The sequence below is a fragment of the Chamaea fasciata genome, unplaced genomic scaffold, assembly GCF_029207755.1.
Source record: "Chamaea fasciata isolate MVZ Bird 193981 ecotype frontalis unplaced genomic scaffold, bChaFas1.0.hap1 SCAF_14, whole genome shotgun sequence".
In the NCBI taxonomy this organism is placed as follows: Eukaryota; Metazoa; Chordata; class Aves; order Passeriformes; family Sylviidae; genus Chamaea; species Chamaea fasciata.
This window is the reverse complement of record NW_027094099.1, coordinates 8,838,631-8,847,118: the sequence shown is the minus strand read 5'-3', so window position 1 is coordinate 8,847,118 and position 8,488 is coordinate 8,838,631.

The following is an 8,488-nucleotide window of genomic DNA, read 5'->3' as shown; positions in this document are numbered from 1 at the left end:
AGAAAATTCCACTTGACAGTTTCCAGCAGAAAGGAATACAGTACTGCTTGATACAGGAAAATTGTTCATAATTTAGGCCAAATCTGCTTGAAATAAATTCTTTTGTAATTGAAAACTGGATTTTGCTCCTGACATACAAATTTAAACACGCTGTTACCCAGGACTTAAGAGGTTAAGATTGTTAGGTGATGTTGTGTGGAGTCCTGTCTACTGTTACTGTAAGCTTTAAAATTTATTATATCTATTTATGAAAGTGCTGGGTTTGCATGCTGCTATAATTGTACCTTTTTCAAAGGCTGATCTCCAATTTTACACTACAGGCAAGCCATGGACGACACAAATCTGTTCTCCTGTAGCCCTCATTCCCTTCAGATACGTGAATGCATTAAAAAGGAGCCACAGTCACTCACAAAAGCCCCGCTGCTGCCCCAAACAGAGATGATGTTTCTGCACGTGTTTGCTGCCTCCTCTCCAAGCGCAGATAACTTTATTTAGGTGCCGCCACTGCCGAGGAGCTGAGCGTGAACCTCCGGCGGGGCCCAGCAGATGGCGAATTCCTCCTGCCACAAGCGCGGCTCAGGCTCGGCCACATCCCTGGGGATGGAGGGGAGATGGAAGCCAAGAGACTCCTGGTCTCACTCACTTATTAAACTCTGCTTCAGGAAGACGTGGGGTCATTCAAAGTGTAGAGACGGAGAGAAAACCAGTCCGGGGACAGAATTTATCGGCAGTAAATTATCCCACTTATTTGTTACTCCATTTATTTGTTATTCCAATTAGCAGTGGCATAGAACATTTTCCAGTATCACCTTTGGTTAAAAGTATTCTCCCAGTCTAGTCAAACCTTCATGTCTCATTTGGCATCAAGATCAGCAGAACCTTACTTGGTAAGGCTCAAAATGATTTCTGAGAAACTGTAGGGCTTTGCTGGTATTTTAAGTATAATTCAACCTAACAATTAATTTGATGTATTGATACCAACACACACTCTCAATATGATATCTCAATACAATATTTTCCCTGTTGCTGGCTTAATTTAATGTAGTGCCTCTATGGCATTATTCCATAGCCCGCAGTAGAACAGCAATCACCAAGGAAACATTCTGGTCTTTGAAGTCAGATTTTTCTGAGTAATGTAGGGCCCAGCACCTCATGGAGCCTGACCACACTGCTACAGAAGGTACCAACTTACCAGCCCAAGAACTGAGCAGGGTTTCATAATAACTCTTTATTCTTTAATTAATTGCTGGTCAAAATCAAGTCAGATGCAAAATAGGACATATTTGGCACAATGTGCACAGCTCTATTAAACAACCTGATTAGAGCTGAAATACCTCCCATTGGATTTCAATCATTTAATTTCTCTTTAATTTTAGAAGGGCTGATTAGCATTTCACTCAATGCCTTATAAACTTACCCTTTCCTTGTAATGATATGTAGATGGAGTTGAATTTCATTCTCCATTTAACGACTACTGAAAGATTCTTGGCAAGTAATTATAGATCAAACTAACTATATTCAGGAACTGCACCTTCTAACACCTATATGCATATTTTTATTTATATTCATCCTTTTTAAATTCCAACAAATATTGGAAGATATTTCTCAGTGTTAAACAATAGTTCAAGAGAGACATGAGAAGAGTATAAATCAGTGTTATTATAATATTAAATATGGTGCTAACTGCATTAAGAAAATTGCCACTTACTGCCATTTCAGAAAGCACATAATTAAATTTTGCAAAAGAATTCAGTCCAGCTACCAAATGAATTCTAAAGCAGCTGCAAATGGATCTTTTTCTGTTTGGTGTGAAATGTTTTCAAATGGAATATCACCAGCTTAGATGTATAAATACAAATGGAACCGTATACATTGTCTTCCTTCTAATGTTAAGGACAGTGCAAAGAAGATAAATTCATTCCACAAAAATATTATCAATCCATTATATTACTTCACCTAAAGAACTCAAAGCATGTTATGAGTATCAATTACATCATTGCAATTAGGCTGATTTGATAAACTCCTGCCTCAAGGAAAGGTTACAGTAAAAAAACAATGTAACTGTGTAGCTCTGGACCTAATCACTTGTGGGTGCCTTCACTCAGAGAAGGTTTGGTCAAAACCCCAAGACATCGGGACAATAATACATTTTAAATGTCTTTGCTTAGATGTCAGGCTATATTTGAGTCTGCATCTATGAGGATGGTGGGAGAAAACAAGATTATGTGCATAGCAAACATTTGCCTGCACAAATCATGCCGTTAACAGTTTACCAAAGGTTGTAGAGCAGGAACTATCCCAGACAATACTTTGGCTCCAACCTCCAGTAAAACTCAGGGACAGCAGAAAGTTTCAGACTAAAGGGACATGGGAAGGTGAGCCAGCTCCCACTGTAAATGTGGCTCCAGAGAACCTACAGGTGAAGATGAGGGGGAACCACCAGGGAGAACACCTTGTCAGAACTGGGGACACAATGTCTTGTTGTGGCACCCCACCTAGGAAGGAACAGGATTGACATTAATAATAATTATGTGTAATATTATTATGTAATCGAGGGGCAAGAACGGTTCAAGAAGGATCTATACATCTTGTTAAAACGTGCCAGATGTGGTTTATTCTTGCCTCCTTATCATTATTTACTAGGCTACCAGCAAATTATTGGCCCTATATTGTGTGTTTCCCTTTGTTGCAGGCAAACATCCCACTTAAAATAACAAGTGCAAGAACCTCGAATTTTGGTTGGCTGTTTTTTTAACAGTTACTTAAAATTATGTCAGGGAATGACAGATCCCCATTTTCAGTTCCTGCTACGGAACTAACTACAGCTCTTTGTCACAATAGCAGCATGTCACCTGGCAAATACAAAAGTCTGTTGAAATTCTCTTAAATTAGTCTCCTATCACTAATCAGTTCTGAAAATGCCATGGAAACTGTGACACGACTCCACGAAGGATAAATTATTTTGGGGAACTGCATCCTAGAGGGTTAAAGGGTTTCATGCAGCACTACTCCAGGACAGAACACTGGCACAAGCTGGTGAGGTTTGTGATTCACAAGACGAGGAAGTTTTTGCAGATGACACAAAAAAGTTGTACTCCCTAGTAAGCATTCCCTCCTGGGCTCTCACTGTGGACTTTGGGCACTGCGCTCAAAAAGCCCTGAGGAAGAACTCAAGCTTCAGACAGCCAAGGCTCAGAAATTTCCTAATACTGCCAAAAGGAGAATCCAAGTACATCTATTTGTAAAACATCCCCCAAACTCACCGCTATAGCAACCAACAACCCAGCATATTTCCTGAAATAGGGGCAGTGGTGCAGTATTGACATGCAGGAATAATGTCCAAGTTTATCAACTATTGAAAACTCAATTTTGCCATTATTTTGCCATTTGCCATTAAGTTATGGATCATAAATTTTTGAGCAGATTCAAGCACAATAAAGGACCTACCTAAATTTCAAAATACTCATGAAATTTTCTGTTTAAGCCTGCTAACGTATCTGTTTCCACACTGATTTTTTATAAGTAAATTATTAAATTCCCAAATCTCCTCCAAGAATTCAAGGAGTTCTCCACAGAACAGAGAGTAGGACCAGAACATGGATAGAGAAATAGGAGATTAAATCCAAATCCAAAGGATCACTTCAGTGTTTGGCTTCTGAAGAGGCTGATTAATTAGCGTGGTGTTTCAGTGACACCATATTCTTTCAAACAAAATACCACAGACTGGACTTGGACAAGAGTAAAAACCCTTAATGAATATTACTGGAGAGGAGCCTTTGCAAATCCAATGACTATTTATATATTGGTCCACAGTTTGAAAAGTTAAAAAATAAACTGAAGTGTGACATTTATTCACCAAGCCTTTAGAGGACTCACAATGCGTGGTTTAAATGGGTTCATTTCCGTATTCTGAGCAAGTCTAATGAAATGTCATGTAAAGTCAGTGGGATTTAGAAGGGTAAGTGTTATGATTTCTCCTGAAGGCAAGGAAAATTTAATCTTAACATATTTTAAAATTAATAGCAAAGACCCCATGTTCTTCCAATTGATCGGCAATATACAGCAGTACCCACGCACAAGATAAATCCTAGACTGTCTTCTTCAGCCTGACCTCTGAGATACTCTACAGTTTACCTCATCTGCAGAGCCTTGACACTTTTATTTTTATAGTATTTTAATCTTGAAATATTAAGGTTGCACTTTGTCCCACAATCTGGTTTTGTGCATGCAAGGTGTGTTCAGATTCTGAATTGCCTTGAAGAAAAAAAGCACTCATATCTGTTATTGTCTTCAATTCCATTTCCAGTGGATAGAAAAAAAAAAATCTTTCAACTCATGGAGATTTGACTTCAGGTTACATTCAGTAACAAATGCTCACAGGTTCCAGTAGCCAGACATCCAATTTCTGTATAAAAGTTAAAACACACATCTAGGAAAAGTAAAGATTTAATTAACACCTCTAGAGAGCCATTTCTAAAATTACCATATGACCACAAGTATTTTCTAACCCTTCAGTATAATTTTGGGGCTTGGTGTTACAGAATATGCAGAAACGGACATGCATTAACTATGCAAGACTGTAAATCACATGGGCTCCTGATTACTCTAAAATAAGCACTGAGAAGTTTAATGAAGAGAAATAATTGCCCTCCCCTTCCTAATGATGATTCTGCTGAGTTATGAAAAGATGTTTTATGCATCACATCTTTTGTGTGTAACCTAGTATGGAAATAGAGGAACACAGATTGCTTCACCTACTGCATGCATAGGTACATGCAGAAATCAAGGAGTAACCTGTACATTGCCTATCCCATACACTCAAAACTAAGGATTATACAAGGGTGCATTCTTTTGTGTGCTCTCATCCCAAAAGTTCTCGTACTTAATGTAATAAAAAGAGGAAGGGAAGAAAATTTTGAAACTATTTCCAACCCCACCGGTTTTCTAAAACATGCAGCAATATAAAAACACTGAGGAATCTGAGGAAATCTGAGGAAAAAAATCCCACACTCCTAATTTAATAGATGTGATGGAGCTTTCTTACAAAGGCACAAATTTTATGCTCACTGATCATTAAAAAAAAAGTAAGCTCAAGAAATTAATTGGATTTACCTAATCCTGGTTGCACAGAAGTCTATTCCTATACACCAAACAGAACGTTTTTGTCTTCCTCCCAGCTCTTGGGGAATCGTGCACCAGGGAGAGAAATGTCTTTGTAAACCACAAACCACAAAGACTGAAATAGGATCACTGCATCTAAACCACTCAACTTCTTGAGCAAAAGAAATTGTTTCTATTGAGGACAAACTGGATGAACACTTGACTGTGATATTATCCCTTAGAAGATGGCAGAGCACCATGTGGATGAAATATAGACATCAAGAGTCATGCTTAGATAATACACTTGCCAAAATTTTCAGTTTAATTATCTCGCAGGAGTAAAAATATCAGTTAATAAATCTGGCCTGTAAAGTCAAGTCCATTGTGCTTTCAAAATTAAATGTACAAAAGAAACTACATCAAGACTTTTTAAAATTAATTAGGGAGTAAGTTCTCTCCAATATGTCCTTAGAATTAACTAGCTTTTGAAGACAAACAGCAAGAATGAAACATTCATTGCAAACTGGCTTAAATTCTTTTTCAGGTGTCATACAATAATAGCAATATGCTTTTGCCAAGTGGGCACATCATTTTTGGGCCTAGAGCAATGACTCACAGAAATAAATATCTTTTTATTAGACTGACGCTTGTGTACAAGACAAACAACTGATAAGACAGAGTTGCCCATCACAACTACCCTGTCAGGCTGTTATTAAAGGATGTCAGAGGACAGATTGTTATGGGGGTGATTATATCAAGTATATGCATGTATATAATAAAAAGTTGAATACTTTAAATTTATCCATTGGCAAAACCCCATCACTGGCCAGAACATCCAACAAAAACATTTTTTGAAAAAAAATGCCGTTCAATTTTGCATAAAAACACCAGTAAAAAAATTAAAAGGTCTCAGAACATGTATTAAAAGATGCAATATTTTTGCCTCACATAAGGCAGATTATCTAAGACATCTTGGCTGTATCTAGTTCTAAAAAAAGTGAAAGGCAATATGAAAGCCTAACCAGACTTTACCCTGTTCCCATTTTAACCGAAAGAGATTCTGTCAGTACCTTTATTAAGGATATGCTACATTTACTCTTTTGCAACAAGAAAGCCTTTTGTTCTCAATCAGCTCTGCTGCAGTATTTTCTCACCATATCCATGACAGAGAAGTATCCATGATACAACATCCAACAAACCTCTCCTTCTGACCAATGAAAAGCCTTTGTGATATTTTTATGCCTGGAATTCAAGTCAAATGCAACTCTCTAATCATTCCCTCTAATTCTGCCATTTTCAGCCTTCAAAAGAAGACACTGAAGAAACTAAAACTGTACCTGAACCAAAGGAGGCCTTACTCATGCAAACCCCAAATCTTTAATTCAAGTATTTAAATGTAATTAATCGTGTGTTTTATTCATCACCAATTTTCTAACTTTAAAATTTTGATTTGATCTCTAGAGTTGTGCAAATAAGAAAGGCTGCCAACAGCATTTTAAAAGAGCATTCAAATAAACGAAACAAAACCAAAACCCACACCACACTCAAAATCCAGGCTTTTATTCTTCCTTAAAAATATAATTGAAATACAATCCAAGTGGATACAGACAACTCAAAGCAGGTAAAAATGTTTTATATGAAGTTTAAAATGTTTTGATGAATAATATGTGAGCAGGAACAGGAAGAAAACAGAACAAGGCAGACTTTGCATTTCTCAAATGGGGTAACAATGCATGCTGTACCTCAGGTTTTTTGATTGATGATTTGTCTGGGGTTTTTTTTTCTTTCTGTGCAGCATGCATGAGACAATATTTATTATTGCAAATAACACAGCTATACAAACTCAAACCCATAAATGTAAACACCAGGAGAACATATTTGGAGTTGTATGTTGAGATGGATTTTGAAGGAAAAGAAAGGTATATTCATTTTAAAAGAGAAAAATTACCATTAGTTGACAATATTTACCATAGACACAGTGCACAAGAAAACACATGTAGGATCCTTTTTCAGCCTATAAGGAAGAGAAGTTAAATGAATCTCCATTTCTCTTTAGGTGCATAGTGCCTAGCATTGCTGACTATGTTAAGTTCAATAATTTCATCTTAAATCACTGCTGTTAGTGGTTATGACCAAAAAAAAAAAAAAAATCCTCAGGATTATCCAACCCTGCCATAGAGTTCTGAGTAGAAGACGAAGATTTGAAATCAAGACTGGGGAAAAAAAGGGAAATCACAACAGGGGTTTCACACAGCCCACTGAAGGCACAAGATTTCCCTTTTGCAAACTTTAGCTCAAGCTCTGTATGTTTTCTAAAAATAAGAAGAATGATGAGTGACAGGGTGAAGGAAGAGTGGAGAAACATCATCTCCGACTGCAGACATTTGCTGCACTGCCAAATGCTGCTCATAAAGGCTGAGCAAGGTCCCAGTAGGCTGCCACGCTGCCTGCAGGAGCAGATAACAGCCCAGCTCATCCCAGGAACTCTGTTGCTGCTCATCTGTCAGCCTGGACAGACAGCAGTGCAACTTCCATCTCCTCTCTGGCTGTTGCCTCCTTAAAGGTAGCCTTTAATAAGAGTTAATCCATGTTTGTGCATTACTCTCTGCATCCCTAGGACACACAGGCCCTCCTCACAAGCCAGCCCAATCTCAATGAAGCTTTAATAACATGCTTTGCAAAGAGTATAGTTTTATTCTAAAATTTTAACATCTTCACCATGCCTGTCAATAGCAAAAAAAAAAAAAAAAAAAAACAAACCCAAAAAGAAAAAAAAAAACACCAACAAAAAAAGCAGGAATGTGGTTTAAATCAAATGAGATTGATTCTTCAGCTGTCCACTGTGGTGGAACGGAGCAGTAGCTTACATTTTTGGCTATGAGAAGGTCTTAGAGGAGTGTCCTTGCCTTTCTACATTAAAGTGTGAGGTTCTGTCTGCCCTACCTCCAATTTCAGAAACCAGGACCTTTTCCTGTGCAACACATATCCTCACACAGAAATCCAAGGGTCTCTAGCTGGGACAGGATGTATTATTTAGCTTTGTTCAGGTCAGGCAGACAATGCCTGGCTTTCAACAGCACTAGGAAACCTTGTGGAGTGTTCTCTCCCTCTCTCTCCTCTTATCCAAGTTCTCCCTTTTGCTGCTCAGACATTTCAGTTCTTAGACTTAGGTATTATGTGGGACATGGTGTACAGACCCCAAAGTCATCTGGCACTCAGACACTGTATCACTGCAAACCGGGGAAGGTGATTTTATCAAATTAAAGAGAGCTTTCTTAGTCCTATTGAAAAGATGTCAAAAAAAAAAACCCCAAAACACAACCCTTCTGACTGCCTGGTTCTGGTCTCTCGCTAAGTTTTCCCAAACTACTCCTTCCTCCTGCTTTAC